General features: G+C 45.0%; 1 protein-coding gene and 1 pseudogene across 1 annotated transcript in view; one reads left to right on the forward strand and one right to left on the reverse strand.

The window, feature by feature from the left end:
- The window catches only part of LOC126271950 (neural-cadherin), a 1,775,154-nt gene that overhangs the window by 1,580,946 nt on the left and 171,453 nt on the right, over nucleotides 1–22,755 (reverse strand). The gene's annotated exons all lie outside the window — the stretch shown is intronic.
- On the forward strand, nucleotides 6,202–6,319 carry LOC126274599 (5S ribosomal RNA; annotated as a pseudogene).

Genomic DNA, 22,755 nt, shown 5'->3' on the forward strand with positions numbered 1-22,755 from the left:
TTGAACCATTTTTTTTTTTGTTCCTCCTATTTGGCACTCAATCCGTTTATATCTCTTTCCCGCTGACATTACTTTCGTTTTGGAGATGCTAATCTTCATACCATAGTCCTTACATTTCTGATCTAGCTCTGAAATATTACTTTGCAAATTTTCAGTCGAATCTGCCATCACAACCAAGTCATCCACATACGCGAGGCTGCTTATTTTGTGTTCACATATCTTAATCTCACCCAGCTAGTCTATTGTTTTCAACATATGATCCATAAATAATATGAACAACAGTGGCGACAGGTTGCAGCCTTGTCTCATCCCTGAAACTACTCTGAACCATGAACTCAATTTACCGTCAACTCTAACTGCTGCCTGAGTATCCATGTAAAGACCTTTAATTGCTTGCAAAAGTTTGCCTCCTATTCCATAATCTCGTAGAACAGGCAATAACTTCCTCCTAGGAACCCGGTCATATGCGTTTTCTAGATCTATAAAGCATAGATACAATTACCTGTTCCACTCGTAACACTTCTCCATTATTTGCCGTAAGCTAAAGATCTGGTCCTGACAACCTCTAAGAGGCCTGAACCCACACTGTTTTTCATCCAATTTGTCCTCAACTAATACTATCACTTACCTTTCAACAATACCTGAGAAGATTTTACCCACAATACTGATGAAAGAGATACCTCTGTAGTTGTTACAATCTCTTCTCTTTACATGTTAAAAGATTGGTGTGATCACTGCTTCCGTCCAGTCTGATGGAACCTGTCCCGACTCCCAAGCCATTTCAATTATCGTGTGTAGCCATTTAAGACCTGACATTCCACTGTATTTGATGAGTTCCGACTTAATTTTATCCACCCCAGCCGCTTTATTGCACTGCAATCTCGTGACCATTTTCTCCACTTCCTCAACTGTGACCCTATTTCCAACAATCAGAGCAACAATCAGAAACACCGGACTGTCAATAACAAATGGTTAACTACATAATGTGAGCCAGGTCCTTGCTATTCTTCGTTCTCATTCTCCCCCACTTCTAACTCATCTGATTGACTGCATAATGTGAGCCAGGTCTTTGCTTTTTCTCATTCTCAGTCTCCCCCCTCCCCCCCCCCCCCATTTCTAGCTCATCTGGTTGTTCTACCAGGAAATACCGCACTGCCAATACTCAAGGGATAACCACATAATGTGAGAAAGATCGTCTTGAATGTGTATACATCTACATGCACAGGTTGATTCCTTGATGATGTTACAATATTTCAGGGATGAATCTATCAATTTGAGGTAAATTATGTATCTATCTGAAGGTGGCAGGGGTAAAATACAGGGAGTGAAAGGCTATTTACAAATTGTACAGAAACCAGAAGGCAGTTATAAGAGTCGAGGGACATGAAAGGGAAGCAGTGGTTGGGAAGGGAGTGAGACAGGGTTGTAGCCTATCCCCGATGTTATTCAATCTGTATATTGAGCAAGCAGTAAAGGAAACAAAAGAAAAATTCGGAGTAGGTATTAAAATCCATGGAGAAGAAATAAAAAGTTTGAGGTTCGCCGATGACATTGTCATTCTGTCAGAGACAGCAAGGGACTTGGAAGAGCAGTTGAATGGAATGGATAGTGTCTTGAAAGGAGGATATAAGATGAACATCAACAAAAGCAAAACGAGGATCATGGAATGTAGACGAATTAAATCGGGTGATGCTGCGGGAATTAGATTAGGAAATGAGACGCTTAAAGTAGTAAATGAGTTTTGCTATTTGGGGAGCAAAATAACTGAGGATGTTCGAAGTAGAGAGGATATAAAATGTCGACTGGCAATGGCAAGGTAAGCGTTTCTGAAGAAGAGAAATTTGTTAACATCGAGTATGGATTTATTTGTCAGGAAGTCGTTTCTGAAAGTATTTGTATGGAGTGTAGCCATGTATGGAAGTGAAACATGGACGATAAATAGTTTGGACAAGAAGAGAATAGAAGCTTTCGAATTGTGGTGCTGCTGAAGATTAGAATTGGGGAGAAGAGAAATTTGTGGCACAACCTGACTAGGAGAAGGGATCGGCTGGTAGGGCATATTCTGAGGCATCAAGGGATCACTATTGAAAGGCAGCGTGGAGGGTAAAAATCGTGGAGGGAGACCAAGAGATGAATACACTAAGCAGATTCAGAAGGATGTAGGTTTCAGTAGGTACTGGGAGATGAAGTTTGCACAGGATAGAATAGCATGGAGAATTGCATCAAATCAGTCCCTGGACTGAAGACCACAACAACAACAATGTATCTATTTGAGGTAAATTATCCTGGTCAGAAAATAGTTACAAAGAAGGATTTTTCTGTTACCTCTGGCAATGGAATACATGCCGGTACTGCTGTAGCACATCTCAGAGGTGGTACCATGCACCAAAACATGGAAACAAAATGTGTACTAAACATAGGCTCTACAATGGATACCTCAACACCCATGAGCACTCATTCTTCTTAGCTACTGTGAAACGCATCATTTCTACTAAACAAACGTCTATGTCCGTTACGGTATGCATTTTAGGGTCCGTATTTACTGGTCATATCTGTTTGGTCTATACTACCGCCTCTGAAAGTTGCATACATTACAGTCTTACATCTGACAGTCCACTTATAACTTTCGACTCGGACGTTTCCGCGTCTGAGTCCCTTAATAGATTTACACTTCTCCATTATCTTCGAAAATTTGTATCATCAGGGAATCACCCTGTATAGGGTGTTTCAAAGTCTCTCCATGAAACTTCTAGAGGTGATACACCATGTCATGGGGAACAACTTTTATTAGACACAAAATGTTAGCTGAAGTTTTCCGGCGCAATAGGCGGAATTCATTGGCGGAAAAACAGAGTATTCCAGTTGTTTACTGGCGCTTGCAGAATGTCTACGGTGCCCTGGCAGTGAACAAAAGCACAGCGAGTCGTTGGGGAAGGTATCTGTCATCATTACACCAAGATCGCGCAGACCTGTCCGATATCCGGCCGGCCGCACACGGCTGTGACTGCGGGAAGGTTAGAACGTGCAGACACTCTCAAAATGCAAATAACTTCTTCTCCGTGACAAGGCTTCACGTAAGTCTGTGCACATTAGAGGAGCTCGCAAAACTTCATTGGACTATTCTTCCTCGACTACGCTAAAGTCTGGATCTCGCACCTTCCATCTGTTTGGCCCAATGAAGGATGCACTCGGTGGGAAGCAGTACGTCGATGATGGGGAGGTTATTGACGCAGCAAGACGTTCGCTCTGACGAATGCCAATGGAGTTGTACCATGCAGGCATATAGGCGCTCCCAGTAAGGTGGCTTAAGGCCGTCGCACTGTACGGAAATTATGTTGGAAAAAAAAAGAGATTTGTAGACAAAAGAGTGGGGATTAATATAGTGTATGAGAATCATGAATGTAACCAACTTGCTTTCAGAAAAAAAATATGTGTTGCACTACTGACTGAGCGCCCCTCGTAATTTAGATAACCAAAATGTCGAATTGTACTATAATTTGCTGTCTCACCTTTATCTGTATTTGGACACTTGCTACAATTTTCGTGTCGAGTGATAATTTCCATAAGCCAATTTTACTGGTATTTTGCGTCGTTTTGACTTCTTGATTGCTTATTTTTTCTTTTCTTACATTTCAGTCTCGTTTTCTTTCCTTTCCTCCCTTTTCGTTATCCTTCCTTTCCTTCCTCTTTCGTTTACTTTCCTCCTCATTCGTTTACTTTCTATCTCTTATGTTTACTTTTCTCCTCTTTCGTTTTCTTTCCTGTCTGTCATTTTCTTTCAATTTATTTCGTTTCTTTACTTCTCTTTCGTTTTCTTTACTTCTCATTCGTTCTCTTTACTTCCCTTTCGTTTAATTTACTTATCTTCCCTTTACTTTCCTTTTATTTTTTCTTTCGTTTCTTTTCATTAGTTTCCTTTTTTTCGTTGTTTTTCCTTGTATTTACTTTTGTTCTCTTTCCTTTCCTTTTCTTTCCTTTGTCTCTCTTTTTCTGTTCATTTCGTTTCTTCTCTTCATTTACAAGGTACCTTTTTTAATTTCGAATCTTTTTTTATTCCAGTCTTTGATCACAATATCAATTCTTTGGACGATGGCCGGTTTCTGTCCGTAATGACCATCCTCAGATCTTTTATACACCGTGTCCTAAAGTGATAAGGCCATAATGGCATCGTCAAAACATAAATATACTCAGCACGGCATCGTCACATAGATCTAAAATAAGGTGTAGAATAGGCCACATCGTCCACACAGTCATAAATTTCGATTGGCAGACGATTTTCCTTAGGAAAAGACCGCGGAAAATAAATTGGATTTAAGGTCAATCAATCGCTTCTCCTTCAAGGAACGGAAACTTTTTTTTCCCTGTTACACTAGTTTCAAGATGAGATTTGCGTGTTTCGAGACAGAGTGCCCCCGACAGCAGCGTCAAGTGTCTGCTGCACCTGGAACGGCCGTGCTGCTACAGCCACGAACAGGTAGCGGTAACATATGGGTACCGTATCCGTGCAATAACCATTGGCCGTAACGGCAGCGGCGGCGGCATCTATATTCAGCCGCCCCTGCCCGCGATTAGCCGCGGCTGAGTTACTGCTCTCGCGCACCGTGCGCTGCCGACCCTTCCCGCGCGGCTGCGGTGGTCGCCGCTTTTTATTAATCCCGCGGGCTGCCGGGAGCTGCGTGCCAGATGTCGGGACCGGGACCGGGACGTGGGTAAGCCCGCCCGCCCGCTCCCTCAGGACGCGCCGCCCGGCTTACCGGCCCGCGCCGCTGTCGACTCTACCCCAGCTCCGCGTCCTTTTTTTTCCCCTCGTCACGTCGCCCACGGGTCCTCTGGATTACAGCCAGTACCATCCCACGGGCCACACTCGCCGGACCTCTCTCTGTTTCTCTCTCATTTCTTTATTTCTATTTTTATCCTTTCATTTACGGCCAATTATGTCTCTATGGCGTTAGGTTTACCGGATCGTCTGTCGCACCGTTTGCAAATATCGCGGAATAATACTACTCATTTTACCGCTTTGGCGTCACTGCATTAATAACACATGAAGCTCCAAGAGCCTCCATCTTTATTTTTAAAATAAGAATTAAATGCACTGACGACGATGAAATCGGTAAGATTCAGTGACTTGCAAGTATATCAGCATCAACTCTCCGGCTTGGGTAGATCTGCAATTTAATGATTAAGTAGTTGCAATCAAAAGTTTGTGGCAGATCGAGATTAGAACCTGGATTTCCTGCTTATGGCGAGCACTCGTTTCTTCCACTCGTAGATAGTTCCTGCAATGGGCCAGAAATTGTTTCATTATTCGTTTGTAAAAGATAAATGAGGTAATTGACAGCCACGACACAACATTATTTATGTCATGGTTACTACATCGCTGTAGGGTCTACAGAGTGTTGTTGTTTTTGTTCGCCGTGATCAGACATAAAGCATTAGCTCCCTGAAGTATACCAGTTTCTACCAATTCACAAGTAAGAAGCCCAGTATCAAACTTATTTAAAAGCAGTAGGTGTAGTTCATGAACTTTAACTTTGTTCATTTTAAATGGGGGTGCAAGTTTTGTTAGGGATCGTTCAAATGGTTCAAATAGCTCTGAGCACTATGGAACTTAACTGCTGAGGTCATCAGTCCCCTAGAACTTAGAACTACTTAAACCTAACTAAGCTAAGGACATCACACACATCCATGCCCGAGGCAGGATTCGAACCTGCGACCGTAGCAGTCTCTCGGTTCCGGACTGCGCGCCTAGAACCACGAGATCACCGCGGATGGCTGTTGTTAGGGAGAAGAGAGCGGTGCAGAGGAAGCATGTTTTGTAGTAAGTGTTTGTCCTCAGTGTGAATAGTTAAGATTTGTTTTCTGAGAAACTGTTTTACGTAGCACTGCTGATGCCTCGAGCATTGCTTAATCGTTCTGGAAATAAGGGTGTTAGCAACAAGAGTTACTCACTAGTTTGTCATCTAATGAAAGACCTACAAAATAAATACCATTTATCTTCTGTCATTTTAAAAATAAGTGTCTTCATTCCAAAGTTTAATCAAGTGATGATGTTGGATTGGAAGTGGGGGGGGGGGGGCAGTACTAGCTGATAGCTGATTTCTGATTTCACTCCGGAGTAATGGTCTCGGAAAGGTTGAGAACCACTGTGCTAGAGCAATACGGAACTAAAGCTACAATTTTCTGAAAATCATGCCCTCCGGAGGCGACGACCTTGCCACAGTGGATACACCTGTTCCCGTCAGATCACCGAAGTTAAGCGCTGTTGGGCGTGGCCGGCACTTGGATGGGTGACCATCCGCGCCGCCATGGGCTGTTGTCTTTTTTTTTCGGGGTGCACTCAGCCACGTGATGCCAACTGAGGAGCGGCTCCAGTCAAACGAAACCATCATAACGACCGGGAGAGCGGTGTGCTGACCACACGCCCCTCCTATCCGCATCCTCAGCTGAGGATGACACGGCGGTCGGATGGTCCCGATGGGCCACTTGTGGCCTGAAGAGGGGGCATGCTCTCTGGAGACCAGACGTGGAATCACTGCTACGAGCCAGGATCCAAAAGACAGTCCATGGAGTGAAGAGACAGGTATTCTCCTATGTATTGGAAAAAGGATTATTTTGTGTTTGTTGGCGCCTAGAGCAATTGAGTTCAGGATAAAGGGCCAGAAGAAGGCAAACTTCCGCTCGAAAGTTGATAATGCCAGGCACCACAAGAATTGTAGTCCATAGAACATTGGCAAATTTTGCTGGACTGTCCTACATCGACAGTACAGTCTTGATTTAGCATTTCCAGACTTCTACCCCTTTGGATCTGTGAAAGATGGACTAGCTTTCCAGATTCATATGCTGTCATCAAAACTGCAAGACGCTGGCTGGCCTCATCTGGCTCTGTTTTTTTTTTTTTTTTTTTTTTACGAGCGTGCCATTTGAATTCTGTTTCATCCTTGGTGCAAATGCATAACATATGGTGGTCACTATGTGGAAAAATGACAGTATATAGATGAAATATTGAGCTTTGTTGTTGTTCTTTCTGCAGCTGTTGTAGTTTCTACTAAAAAAATATAGGGGTGACAATTACTTCGAAACTCCATAACTGAATGGTCAGTTCTCCTGCCTGCCATGCATAGGACCCGGGTTCAGTGCCCGGTGCTGGTAGGGAATTTTCCTTGGTAGGAGGACTGGAACTGGATGCACTGAATCACATGACTCAATCTGAGAGGATACGTGGAGGAGAAGTATCGACTCCAAGGCGTAGAGCCGGCCGTTGGTGGCCGAGCGGTTCTGGCGCTACAGTCTGGAACCGCGCGACCGCCACGGTCGCAAGTTCGAATCCTGCCTCGAGCATGGATGTGTATGTTGTCCTTAGGTTAGTTAGGTTTAAGTAGTTCTAAGTTCTAGGGGACTGATGACCTCAGCAGTTGAGTCCCATAGTGCTCAGAGCCATTTGAACCATTTTTGAACCAAGGCGTAGAAATAGACAACAGCTGGGAGAGCGGTGCGCTGCACTCACCCCCGCCACCCCCACCCCCTCCCCCACACCTTCCGACTGACGCGACGTGTGGTCCTCTCGACCTGGTCACGGAATTAGTTCTTCGAATTTAATTCTGAACTGCTCTCGTAAATTCTTTGTCTTTGGCACAGCACGTAAAAGAGTCATTTAACGACACTGAGACTGGAGTGACTTCGCCTGACGTCTTTTATTCCTGGAAGGCTGTAAGTTAGGGCAGGCCTGAGGACGCGGCTGGTGCCGTAATTAGGGTCGCGGCGTGCTCTCCAGAATGCCGCCTCCACATATGAGTCAGCTACTCGACTGCTCCCTAGTAGCGTCCTCAGTGGGACCTTGTTCTCTGGCTCTTCAGCTGCAAGCCACTGCCAGCTCCGATTACGATGTGACGCGGCGATTCTCCACGTTCACCTGTCATAGCATCCACTCCAACGAAGAAATTAAAGAGGCTTTGCGACTAAGCTGCCCTTTAACTAAATCCTTTGGATGATTCAATAACCTTATCACTCTCGTAAAGACACTGAAGATCAGAAGTGAAACCCGTGATTTCCAGATTTTTCCGAAGACACGACGCTTTTTCACTCCCAGTCAGAGTGTCCGACGGACATTACCGATGAAATTGAGGGAAATGCGACGACCGGTAGAAAAGCCTCTTGGTCGGAAAAACACTAGCTGGCATTGGTTGCCTATTGTTCGGCTTATACATCTTCATGTTATCTCAGTCGTCTTGATAATGTTATATTGTGATCTTGTATACACACTGCTGTGCACACAGTTTTTGTTCGAAATTATATAGGAGAAGGAATATATATGCGAGGATAATGTGTTCTTTCTCACAATCGGTTTTAACAGGAAACATATACATTTTCGTTTTAAAAAATGTATAGCGTATTTCCGTCCGATAGTTCATTAGATCATCGAGTAATATTTTGAAATAAATCGGCCAAGAACTTTTCCACTGTATATTTATATTTTATATACTTTATAAACGAAATATTCGTTGTCTGTCTGAATGTTCATTAGAGTATCATGTAAGTAATTTAAGTAAATCGGTTAAGAACTTCTCGAGACTTTTGGAATCAATGACGACTTGTCTCTCTATTGTAGTATAGAAGATGTACACATTTTTATATTACAAATAGTGCCAATGTTTTGGTTCCACGACATGAAATTATCTCTTTCGTAAAATTAAATCTACTCACAGAATTTTTTTTGTGTACCACCGGCAATGGAGATTGAACCTTTGACAGTGGAAACTACTCGCACTGGCGACAGGCGTCGGCCCAAGGTCCAGAGACCCAAGACAACAAGTAATACGTCGATAATGTCAGGTGTTCATCGAAAAGAACGAATGCTAAATAGAAGGAACGTTTTAACGATTGAGAAAATTATGTTGGACAGCAACAAAAACAATCAGGAAAAAATGCTAAATTACTACCGTTCAAAGTGGGAAAACAGAATTCAACTTATTAAAAAAAATTCTTTCCTATTTACTTGGCTTTATAAAACTTATCACATACCAGCTAGAAAAGTGACCCGAGTCAAATAACAGCAGTTTTTAGTTTGTCGGCGAAAAAATACACATGAACTTCCCTCTGTCTCACACTCTGTCCACCTCAGGGCAGCTGAGTCAGTTTTATTGCAGGCTACTTCACGATTCGCCACAGCAAGAAATGTATCGCTTCAGCGTTGCCACAGGCCGGTTTGCACGAGTCAGTCAAGAAGAGCGGCATATTTTGGGTTGTGACACGCTTCGTGTATAAGGTACGTTGAATGAAATTTTTAATATAATTGAGTATTACAATGTTTGTGTTATGCAATATTTTTATCGTACAATACAATGTCCGTCAGATATGCATGCATGTCTGAAGAAACACGTGACGTTCTGACGATTGCAGCTGTTTTAAATGTTACGGGATTTCATGCGTTACGCCGTAGTACGAGAAATGGAAATTTTTGTTGTAAAATTCATATTGAACGCTTTTTCGCGGTGAAAAGTATTCCTCCTTTATATAAGCCCATTTCGGATTCTATAATTTTGTAAACCGTGTTTCTTAAATTACACCTAATCGATGTTCCTAACTGAACTGTACTAATTTTCACAAATTAGAATTTTGCGTTTGGCATTATACTAATAAAACAATTTCAATTTGAATGTCACGAATTTCCAGCCAACTGGTTGCAAATAGAATTAAAATTCTTTAACTAGTTTTCAACGCAAACTAGGAGCGCCTTCTTCAGAAGAAACTTATCTTACATGTGGTTAAAAGGAAATTTGAGCGACATCGCTCTAGTCAAAATATTAAAACCACAATTAAAACGTTTTCCTCCTCAATACATAACAGGTATAGTCAAAATTTTAAAACAATATATAAATATGTCACTAAGGGCACTAGTCGCTGTTACGTACTCGTGTCCTATACCACTGTAGTGCCCAAGGTTGCATATTTATATATTACTTTAAAATGTTGACTATATCTGTTATGTATTTAGATGGAAAATATTTTAATTGTGGTTTTAATGTTTTAATTAGAGCGATGTCGTTCAAATTTCCTTTTAACCACGTGTAAGGTAACAGTTTCTGCTGATGAAGGCTCCCCTAGTTGGCCTTGAAAACTAGTTAAAGAATTTTAATTCTATTTGCTACCGGTTGGCTGGAAATTTGTGACATTGTAATTAATTGTGGTTGCTAATCACGGCCACGCTCAGAACAATTTCAATTTTTTTGTTTTTGTTTTTATTCTAGCACTCCGTCTTCGGGCCATGAGTGGCCTACCGGGACCATCCGACCGCCGTGTCATCCTCGGTGGAGGATGCGGATAGGAGGGGCGAGGGGTCAGCACACCGCTTTCCCAGTCGTAATACGGTATTCTTGACCGAAGCCGCTAATATTCGGTCGAGTAGCTCCTCAATTGGCATCAAGAGGCTGAGTGCATCCCGAAAAATGGCAACAGCGCATGGCAGCCTGGATGGTCACCCATCCAAGTGCCGACCACGCCCGACAGCGCTTAACTTCGGTGATCTCGTGGGAACCATTGTATCGACTGCGGCAAGGCCGTTGCCAATTTTATTCTAACTAAAGTAATAATTGGCCGCAGCTCGTGGTCGTGCGGTAGCGTTCTCGCTTCCCGCGCCCGGATTCCTGGGTTCGATTCCCGGCGGGGTCAGGGAGTTTCTCTGCCTCGTGATGCCTGGGTGTTGCGTGATGTCCTTAGGTTAGTTAGGTTTAAGTAGTTCTAAGTTCTAGGGGACTGATGACCATAGATGTTAAGTCCCATAGTGCTCAGAGCCAATTGAACTAAAGTAATAATCTGCCTGTTGGTGATTCCAATGTCGTGCAGTATTACAGTAGGTAAAAAAAATATATATATTGTTTAGGGTGGAAAGTGACCAAAGTATTACATGAAGTGTTCGTAAAGAAAAGAAATTATTTTTAGAAAAGCAATGGAAGTGACACAATTCAGTGTAGTTTTATTAATAATTGTCCGTTAAGACCTCACATTCGCGAGAACATTATCTACATGTCCATATTAGTGTTGTATAGAATAAATGGAATTTACCGTCAAAAATATTTATTTGAACTTTTAAAAAAAGCGTATAATATTTCAATGTAAGGTTAATAGAATTCTTTCAGTTGATTTTTCTCAAGTTTTGCGTTTATCTGTTCGGCCCCAGCGCTGGGGTGCACGCTATGCCAAAAAATAACAGCAAAAGTTGTACACTTGGTATGTGTAATTCCGATAAAGATGAAAGTGACTGATATAAGGCGGTGGTTCTGTCGATCTGTTCTACTGCTTTTTCTCGTTCTCTTTCGTGCTTCTTTTAGACAGCGATGTCCTGGTGGATGTAGGGGCATTGTTTTGGACACAAATGCACCTCATTACTTGAACGTACGGCAGTCCTTTCAAAACGAGACAAGGGGAAAACACAGGGGGACGCCAACGGCAGAGGCGTGGGCTGCTGGAACACGCGCCCTACGCCGGGCGGCGGCTGTTTACGCAGCAATGGAGCCACAACGACCGGCGCCGAGCACAACATGGAGCGATAAAGGCGTGGGCGGGGGCCGCGCTTCATACATAAGCGATGCGGACCCGCCTGGCCCGGCCTGGGCAGCGGCGCGGGGGTGTCGTCTGCCGATACGGCGTCGTCCTGCAATTCCTGTCCCGACCCTCCAGGTCGCCGGGGGGAAAAACTGCGGGACTTCGCGATAAGAACGCCGTAATATCTGCGGGTGAATCCTCCTGCCATCTGGATGTAAACAGCGCACTACAACTAAGAAACGGAGCTTAGGAGGAAACCCGTATGTCTGAAGAGTTGATATACAGGAACGTCCTGCAGGGAAAGTTTGGACGAGGTAGCCATAAAATTTTCATCGACACCTCGCAGAAAGAAAGTTACGTAATTAATTTCTTGTTTCTTGCTCTGAATCAGAGGAACTTTGTGGGGCCGCGCGAGATTAGCCGAGCGCTGCAGTCATAGACTGTATGCGGCGGAGGTTCGAGTCCTCCCTCGGGAATTGTGTGTTTGTCCTTAGGATAAGATTTCACACACAATTGAAATGCGACCATCATGACGCTGCATTCATCCGAAAAAAATGATGTTTTGCCATTCGAGCACCCAGGTTCGTCGTTGACTACACCATCGCAGGCGATCCTGTCTGTGATGCAGCGTCAAGGGTAACCGCAGCCATGGTCTCCGAGCTGATAGTCCATGCTGCTGCAAACGTCGTCGAATGGTTGGTGCAGATGGTTGTTGTCTTACAAACGTCCCCATCTGTTGACTCGTGGCTGCATGATCCGTTACAGCCATGCGGATAAGATGCCTGTCATCTCGACTGCCAGTGATACGAGGCCGTTGGGATCCAGCACGGCGTTCCGTATTACCCTCCTGAACCCACCGGTTACATATTCTGCTAACAGTCATTGGATCTCGACCAACGCGAGCAGCAATGTCGCGATACGATAAGCCGCAATCGCGACAGGCTACAATCCGACCTATATGAAAGTCGGAAACGTGATGGTTACGTATTTCTCTTCCTTACACGAGGCATCACAACAACATTTCACCAGGCAACGCCTGTCAACTGCTTTTGTGTATGAGAAATCGGTTGGAAACTTTCCTCATGTCAGCACGTTGCAAGTGTCGCCACCGGCGCCAACCTTGTGTGAATGCTCTGAAAAGCTAATCATTTGCACATCACAGCATCTTCTTCTAGTCGGTTAAATTTCGCGTCTGTAGCACGTCATCTTCGTGGTGTAGCAATTTTAATGGCCAGTAGTGCAGTAGTGTAATAAATGATACTAAGCCTTATAACCCACACATTCATTTTGGAAAACCCTGTACTTGCGTTATCAAGTTACGTTCCTGGTGGGAGGTACATTTTGGCACATTAGTGTAGATATCTCAGTTGCACTCTGAAGTAAAACAGCTAAGTAATGTAAGTGACGAGCAGGGCGTGATGGTGTCGTTTCAGGATGTCTAGGAACAACTACCGCTCAATTTTAAGTGTTCGGCGCGTGCAGCAGGACGCCCATGTTGCAAGAACTGATGAGTTAATCGCTTGGTCCCTGCAGGATGCAGCAAGTTACCACGCGCCAGTGGCACAGTTTGCGGACCGACCTGCACAGCTCGTTTAAGATGGCGACCACGTGTTCTTTCTGACTTCTCATCATAAATTCCACGAGGTCGCTTCAGGACAATGATCGCCGTATACTCTTCAGCGAAGGTACCGACGAAATCAAGAAATGTCACCAACTATTTTGAATATCACACAGGCGGCAGCATTAACGTTTTGCACTTAAAAGTGATTTTCAACAATGGTTCTCGTAAATTTAACACATCTCGTAAACCAAGCGACAACGGTTGTACAACACATAACTCATTATGTCATCCGTTGGAATAGAAAAATGCATACTTTAACGCCATGACAAAATGTGTGAATGAACTGCCGCTTCCTAAAAAGAAATTAAAGTCTGAATTAATAACGACTAAAACTGTAGCCGCTAGTACTTGTTACTATGTGGAAATATTCGATGGAGTATCCAGAAAGAAAGTTAAGCCAAACATAGGAAAAATATCAGATTAGAATAATTAGTTATAAATTACTGGATTGTTTGTGAATGTTATTTCTATAACAAAAACAGAAAATTCATCAATTTCATTTGGTTTAATTGAGTCGTTTTCCGAGATGATGTTTATTGAACTCGATTAGTGCAAGGGTTCCATATCAGACTGGTTCTTCATAATTACTAACAAATGCTCTACACCGAGCATTTCTGGGGTGCCGGCCGCGGTGGTCTCGCGGTTCTAGGCGCGCAGTCCGGAACCGTGCGACTGCTACGGTCGCAGGTTCGAATCCTGCCTCGGGCATGGATGTGTGTGATGTCCTTAGGTTAGTTAGGTTTAAGTAGTTCTAAGTTCTAGGGGACTAATGACCACAGCAGTTGTGTCCCATAGTGCTCAGAGCCATTTGAACCATTTCTGGGGTGTATTGGTGCTTGCATCAATATGTGCATTGATGGCATAAGCAAAACAGGCATTCCCGGAGCTGGGTACTAATTCTTCATGGTTACTTCTCGCCGTATCCGCTATATCTACACTTTGTAAACGGGCCCCTAAATGTTGACACATGCATAGGCCACACTTTTTTTTGTGGTATGTTACAATACAGAATCACCGGTCTATTGCGGTCTAACTGTGTTGGTGAGGCAGTAAATTTATCCACAGGGCAGTGACTGCGTCTCTTTGGAGGTGTGGCGGTGGGACTTGTAGTCCCGTATCACCCTCTTACGGTGACAGTACTACATGAGTCAGGCAGAAAAATTTAGCATAACGTGGGCAGGTATGACAGAACAGTATTGGACGTAGAATGGGGGCTAGTCCTGCCAAAGGATGCGTCCGTGGTGGGCGTGCTAAACCTATGGTCGAAATCCGATTCCTGTAGGATGGTTAGGGGAACCGGATGTGGATTCCAGGGGCGTGGATGTGTGGTCCCAACGTGGCGTAACCCATGCGCAGTGTCCTCCAAGGCATCCACTTTCTCATACAGCCGCCGCGCGTTGTTCCATATGGTCGTTTTTAGGGGGACGATATGCGCTTCCTCGTGAAGAGTGACAATTCCCGTGAGGGACGGGGCGTGCAAGCTCCACCTGACCACATTGTTCTGCAGCCGCTGCAATGTCCGCATCCTGGTGACACACACTTTTAAAAGTATAATACAAGTCTTCTGTTAAAACCGACTGCGAGAAAGAAAAAAGTTGTTCTGTGGTTGCATTTTCTTTCTCGCCTAAAGTTTAACTACGATATCAGATCATTTCAACCGTTAGACAAATTGTTTCTCCCACCTGTTCTTTCTCCTTCTAGAAGGTGACTCTCATTGATGTTTAAAAAACCCCCAATCGACTTAGGTAACGCTGAGACAATTAATTTAATATAAGACAAATGGGGTGCAAGTGTCGGGAAATATCGCAAAAGTGGATGATAATAAGTTGAATGTGTGACCGCACCAGAAGAGGAACGTCGCCGTACACGCAACGTTTGAGCTTGCCGGCCTGGCCGGCCGCGGTGGCCGAGCAGTTCTAGGCGCTTCAGTCCGGAACCACCCAGCTGCTACGGTCGCAGGTTCAAATACTGCCTCGGGCATGGAGGTGTGTGATGTCCTTAGGTTAGTTAGATTTAAGTAGTACTTAGTCTAGGGGACTGATGACCTCAGATGTTCAGTGCCTTGGTGCTTAGAGCCATTTGAACCATTTATACCGGTCTGTCGCTACGGATCATCCCAAACCAAATCAAGTACTGACGTCGGCGTGGCTCTGGGCCCACGTGCGCGGCTTCGGCACGTGTGGCTCAGGGTTCGAGATTTGCATCAGACAGGCAGTATTTTTGCCAATGCGTTGAACTATTGTGTGTTTACGTTGAGGTAAGATTTACTATGTTATTTATCGGTCTCGTGGGCCCCGCTGGTTTATTGCCAAGTGCTGTACAACAAAAAACCTATGGCAGTGCTTCACAAGTACAAGGGTATTACTTCCGAAATACGTCATGATCATTAGCGGCCTACGTTTTCTTTAAGAAATATATCTGATAAAACAACAAAAGAAGGGACAAAAGAAAAGATATACAAAATAAAAACAGCTTTCACTTGGTAGCATTAAGGAAAAGATATACAAAATAAAAACAGCTTTCACTTGGTAGCATTAAGGATAATAATTTTGTAACTTCTACGTGTACTACAGATCTCATTTACATAAGGTATTCGAAATTTGAACTTTTTGCTCGAATGCACGCATTGCATCCGTTTATCATCCCTTCACGTCCAACTTGAACCGCTGCACCTGCGGCAAGTTGCGTCATCTGGTGACGTCACATGTTCAACATTTCTCTTTCATTTTTGGAATATTTCCCGACATGTGTCTCACGTTAAATTACATTTCTCAGCACCTCCGTCGCGCTAATAAGAATCACTGCGAGGGCGGGCGGTGTAGACTGCGAAAAAGGGGGTGGGGGGAGGAGGTGGAGGAGATGGACAAAGAGGGGGGGGGGGGGGGAAGGACGACATGGACTGACGGAGGAGAGGAAGGTTATGGAACGTACATTCCATTCCCATACTTATTCAGTAACTGCGAAGCATTGCCGGGTTCGCCAGTAAATGTGGAAAGCCTAAATAGAGGGCGTTTATAAATGAATATCGGGGTTTAACGCTTTGTAGTATTTATTACATTAAACTTATAGTTATAAATGATATGTCAAATGAAAGAGCAACTCAAACCTTATAAAGTTTCAATGTGAGCACCATTTATCACACGGTACACATCAAGTCTATACCCAAGCGCTGGATAGGCCGCAAGGGGCCCAATGACAGGGCTTGCTTTGCAAGGCCCCCGCGTTCACCCGACCTAACGCCGGGCGATTTCTTTCTTTGGGGCTTTATCAAGGATCGTGTGTACGTGTCTCCGCTACCAGCAGAGCTCACTGTATTAAGAAACGGGATTGAAGCAGCTGTTGCTACAATCACTGAAGACACACTTATCGGCTACGGTCGCAGGTTCGAATCCTGCCTCGGGCATGGATGTGTGTGATGTCCTTAGGTCAGTTAGGTTTAAGTAGTTCTAAGTTCTAGGGGATTGATGACCACAGCAGTTGAGTCCCATAGTGCTCAGAGCCATATGAACCATTTGAACACACTTATCGTCTGCGCGGGATTAGCCGAGCGGTCTACGGCGCTGCAATCATGGACTGTGCGGCTGGTCCCGGCGGAGGTTCGAGTCCTCCCTCGGGCATGTGTGTGTGTTTTTGACCTTAGGATAATTTAGGTTATGTAGTGTGTAAGCTTAGGGACAGATGACCTTAGCAGTTAAGTCCCATAAGATTTCACAAACACTTGAACTTTTTTTTTATTATTATTATTTTTGGCCCGATCTCGTTTGTCTCGGTCTCGTTCGGCCGAACTCGTCCTTCTTCACGTGGCCACTCGTCGCAGTCGCACTGTCGACTGCTCATAGTTAGTTCAGCATCGAGTTGTTCGTTTCGTTCCCTCCTCACGCCCATTCTAGATATGTGTCAACTCTCTTTTGAACTCTGAACTTCTGGTCCTTTTCGTATTCTATTCAGCGTCCTGCAGTTTACGGCGGGACATGGCCCATCGAACATAGGCCGGTGTGAGGTGGAGCGTACACCATCAAGTTAAGTAGTGGCTTTGACTTTGTACATATGTACTGTTTGTGTTTTCCTTTTTTTGTTTATAAATGTATTATCTATGGTGTTCTTTTAATCATTGGCAAGGGTCTTCTTAGGCACTTGTGGGTTTTGTTGTTGTTCTGGAGAAGGTGTAGTTATCTACGCCGAAACCTAGGTTAACACTAGGTGCTTTTTTCGCAATCGAGGCGGCTTTTTAGTTCTTTAATATATCAACCAACGATTGTTGACGCGCTGCGATGTAGAAGGTTCTGAACATTTATAAGGTTTCTGGTAAAACTGTGAGTTGCTCTTTCATTAGATGTATCATTTGTAACTGTGAATTTGATATAACAAATACTATAAAGCGTTAAAACCCCGATATTCATTTATAAACACTCTTTACATCTAAGTTACAAATTTCCAATGAAAATTGTTGCGCACTGTAACTGACGTGCAACAGCTGATGCGGGAAATGGGCATGCAAACAGACATAGAAACTGTAAGAAAACGCGTTTCATTCAACTTAATTTCTTTTTAATGATTTCTTGTATCAGTGGCAAGTTGAACAGTTGCGACCTTTCAGGGAGACCCTTTACAAATGTGAGTAAAAGGTGCGAGAAAGCATCCCATCTAGCGGCCGCCTAACGCAGCTTCGTCCCGGGTCGCTCGGAGAACACATCGACCCCCTTTCCACCGCGTAATCAGATAGCGCGCACGTAACAAAGGACGGACCGGCGCACGCATCTCTGCGTGGCGGGGCCGTGGCGAGCTGTAAACACTGCTGCACCGGCCCGCGATGGATCTACGTTTCCACCTTTTAGCGGGGAGAGAGAGAGAACGCTCCGCTTCCGGTTATTTAGAATCTGCGTCCAGATAGCATCGGCGGGGCTGTATTGAAAGCGTTCGGGGCCACCTTTTATTTCCCCCGCGGCCCGAGAGACAGAGAGAGATACGGCCAGCAGCGGCCGTGTCGCGGCGCGCAGATACGCACGGAATGCCGCGGCGCGCTGCTCTGCATAGACCGCTGCAATTAACGAAATTCTGGACGGCCAGAGGCGCCAGAGTGATACACCCCGGGGGAAGAGAAACGCGGCGGCACGGCAGGGGCGGGAAAAGAGAGGCCCGCGCCGGGCGCATTCATGAATACGAGATTGCTGTCCGCGGCGCCGAGTTACGAGCTTGCTGAACGGGCCGGCGAGATGTGTTTACACTGCATGCAAATTCATCGCGCCGGAAAGCAATATAGGCGTAGCGCGCGCCCGCGGTGCGCCGGTTGTCGCGTCGCCGCTGTCCCTGGTAATTCCTTACTCCGCGGGCGGCGCGAAACGTCACACCGTGTTGGCACAGCGAGAGGGCTCACACGTGCCGCAAGCAAGGGACGTCCTCATCAAACAATCCCAACTCACTTCAATTTACGGTTACTCTTGTTATCAAAGATGCAGCCTTCGTGTACACTGCTTCTTATTTCGGGTAGAAGGCAACATACCAAAACTCACGCTGGGCTCCAGAAGTTTTCGTAACCGGGAAAGAGGGTGATAGGATACAACTTAGTTTTCATAACCGGGAATAGAATTATAAATCTGGCTGGGTGTGTGTACGACTCGCGCATTGAAGGGTTCAGTACGAACTTAATTATGTACAGGGTGGTCCACTGATCGTGAGCGGGCCAAATATCTCACGAAATAAGCGTCAAACGAAAAAACTACAAAGAATTAAACTTGTCTACCTTGAAGGAGGAAACCAGATGGCGCTATTTTTGGCCCGCTAGATGGCGCTGCCATAGGTCAAACGGATATCAACTGCGTTTTAAAAAAATAGGAACCCACATTTTTTATTACAAAAAATGGCTCTGAGCACCATGGGACTTAACAGCTATGGTCATCAGTCCCCCTAGAACTTAGAACTACTTAAACCTAACTAACGTAAGGACATCACACAACACCCAGTCATCACGAGGCAGAGAAAATCCCTGATCCCGCCGGGAAGCGAGAACGCTACCGCACGACCACCAGCTGCGGACTTTTTTATTACATATTCGTGTAGTACGTAAAGAAATATGAATGTTTTAGTTGGACCACTTTTTTCGCTTCTAGTCCTGGACGAGAACCTCGTTATTAATCAAGAGAGAAAGGATGCAATGAAAGACGTAAAACAGTGCAGCGCAAATCGTGCGTGGCGGTTCGCTGGACTAATGAAAGGCAAGTCAGCCGCTCTGCAACATCCAAAATCTCCAAACTACTAGTCTAAACTGAAGCCTGGACAACTTACAAAAACGAGCGAGGTGGCGCAGTGATTAGACACTGGACTCGCGTTCGGGAGGACGACGGTTCGATCCCACGTCCGGTCATCCTGATTTAGGTTTTCTCTGATTTCCCTAAATCGCTCCAGGCAAATTCCGAGATGGTTCCTTTCAAAGGGCACGGCCGACTTCCTTCCCCGTCCTTCTCAAACCCGATGAGACCGATGACCTCGCTGTCTGGTCTCCTTCCCCAAAAACAACCAACCAACTTACAAATTTTAAAACGCGGATCACACAAATCTCTCTACCGAAATAAAAGGAGACTAGCAGATAAGCACTAAAATCTACTGCAACCTTCTCGTCGGAACATAAAGCGCACTCGGTTAAAATACGAGGGCTGGAACTTAAATAGTGCCACCTATTTATTCACAACCGATACAAAAGAGTTACATGTTTCCACCTGTTACTGTCCTTCAAAGTAGTCACTAGCGTTGTGTATAGCCCGTTGCCAGCGATGTGGAAGGCGTAGTATACCGTTAGCAGAGCCTGTTCTGTTGGTGGTGCGAATGGAGGGGTTTAAATTTATGTTGATTCTCGTGTATGGTTCAGAAAATGGCTCTAAGCCCTATGGGACTTAAGTTCTCAGGTCATCAGTCCCCTAGAACTTAGAACTACTTAAACTTAACTAACGTAAGGACATCCATGCCCGAGGCAGGATTCGAACCTCCGACCGTAGCAGCAGCGCAGTTTCGGACGGAAACGCCTAGCACCGCTCGGCCACGGGTCTTTTGCAGTTGGAGTGATATGGGGCCCCTGGTAGCGGTCGCGCGGTTCCAGACTGTAGCGCCTAGAACCGCTCGGCCACTTCGGCCGGCGATTCTCGTCTACGACTGTGATGGTGTTATCCTAACGCATTACGTTCCTCCACGGCAGACCTTCAATACGGAGTATTACTGTTCGTTTTTGGAGTATCACCTGCGACCAGCTTTGCGAAAGAAGCGGCGACACTTTCTGTCCAACGCACCCAACATTTTGCATGACAATGCGCGGGCGCATACAGCCCAAGCTCTGGCTGATCTGTTCGGTCGATGGGACTGGGAAGAACTGTACCATCCACCATACTCCCCGGACTCAAGTTCTTTTGACTTTGATTTGATTCCGAAGATGATGGAACCACTTCGTGGCATTCGCTTCAGAACTGTGCCAGAGAGTCGACAGGCAGTAGACCGCTCCATTCGCATCATCAACAGAACAGGCTCTGCTAACGGTATACTAAACTTTCCGCATCGCCGGCAACGGGTTCTGCACAACGTTGGTGACTACTTTGAAGAAAAGTAACAGGTGCAAACATGCAATAGTTGCCACTAAGTTCCAGCCCTAGTATTTGGTACGAGTACGTCACACGGCATCGTAAACACCTGAGTCCTTCCGCTGGAGCAAAAAGCCATGTGTACAAGAGCTATGTCCTATACAGAGGCCGGCTAGGAATTCAGCCCGCCTGTATGAACGGAAGGAATTACGCACTTTGTTGTCCCTGATTTCCAGCCAATCTTCCTCCCACGGATGCTTCAGCCACTGTCTCAACAGCGAGTTTGCACCATTTAATGCAATAGGACATTGTTCGAGTTTGTCGCCCCCAAATGCCTTCTTGGTTGCTAAATCAGCTTGCTCGTTTCTATAAGCTTCGAACAGGTATGTGCTTGAAATCAGTCCAATATACCCGTAAGGTCTTATTCGTGTTTGCACTCTCACTGATAAGGAATGAAGTGGAACAGCAGATGCTCTGGTCAAGGCTTTTTCTAAATGGCTTGTAGGAGATAAGTGCTGCTGTCTCACGTACGTGATTCCTCTGCTTGAATAAACGCATATTAGGATATAACTTGGAGTCGTTGGAGACGCAGGACAAGCTCGGACTAAGGAAAGGATAAGGCAGCAAATTGCCTTTATCTTATTAAAAGGAGCCATCGCGTCATTTGTCTGAATCGATTTAGGGGAAGTACGAAAAACTTGTCACGATGGCTGGAATCGGATTTGAACTGCCTTTCTGACGAGTGCTAACCACAGCGTCATAAACTCGCTAGTGTATGGACCAAAAAAATGGTTCAAATGGCTCTCAGCACGATGGGACTCAACTTCTGTGGTCATCAGTCCCCTAGAACGTAGAACTACTTAAACCTAACTAACCTAAGGACATCACACACAGCCATGCCCGAGGCAGGATTCGAACCTGCGACCGTAGCAGTCTCACGGTTCCGGACTGCGCGCCTAGAACCGCGAGACCACCGCGGCCGGCAATGTATGGACAGTGTAGTGTCCAGTTCATGCGGTTTTAGTTCTTGATAATGATGATCGTGACGTAAGAGTGAGGGCCTATCGATACGGAGTCTACTACCCACTACACCCCCCCCCCCTCGCCCCCCCCCACCCCACCCCGAATAATAGTAGGAGCGTGACCGAGGTTAACGTGCTCCTCCAGAAGACAGAACACCACAAACAGTTCACAGGCGGTCTCCCTATCAGACACTGAGGAGAGGTTTGTAATTTTACGCAGGACTTTCACAAAAAAAAAGAGACCTCTGGTGACCAGGAATTTTATTCCACTATCTCCTCTCATTTTCCGGCCTAATATTTCCGGTGAAAATTTACCACAGGGATTCTAACCAGCTGCTTCCCAGCCGAACGACACTGCACAAGTCCTTTGAAAAAGGGAAGACAGAGCTCCTTCCAATCCTTTTGCAACCCGAACGCTCGCTTGGCCTCCGATACCTCATTGTCGATGGAATATTAAGCCTTAAGCTTCTTACCTTCCTAATGTGAACGAGTAGCAGGACTCTTGCTGGACGGGAATCGGTCCTCTACTGGAGTAATAAATCGTTGCTGCAGCGTAGGTGAGGTCACCAAATAATGGTGAATGGTTGAGTGATGAATCAAAGGGTGGATGGATTTGATTTTAGGTCGCACGACATTCTGGTCATTAGCACCCACACAGTTGGTCTATCACGTGAGAATCGTAAAATAATATGACACATTATATATATAAGTAGAGGATGTGGTGTATCTTGCAACACTTTTCAGACTGTGGCCTTTAGTCAGTCCTGTAATAGATGTTTAATTTATCTTCTTATCCCATTTTGAAATGACAGCATTAGCTTTTAATGTGTCACTCTCTTTTTGTGGAATTACAAAAATTACTTCTTCTTTTTAAAGGTACAAGATGGTGAACAACCGATGGAATATGGCATAAGACTCCATACGTTGTACCACTAGTTTTAAAACTACAAGGATTTTTACTTGCCATAAAAATCTGTAACTGAAGAATGAACAATATATTCAAAACACCTTT

This window comes from Schistocerca gregaria, chromosome 5, assembly GCF_023897955.1.
Source record: "Schistocerca gregaria isolate iqSchGreg1 chromosome 5, iqSchGreg1.2, whole genome shotgun sequence".
NCBI classification, from domain to species: domain Eukaryota; kingdom Metazoa; phylum Arthropoda; class Insecta; order Orthoptera; family Acrididae; genus Schistocerca; species Schistocerca gregaria.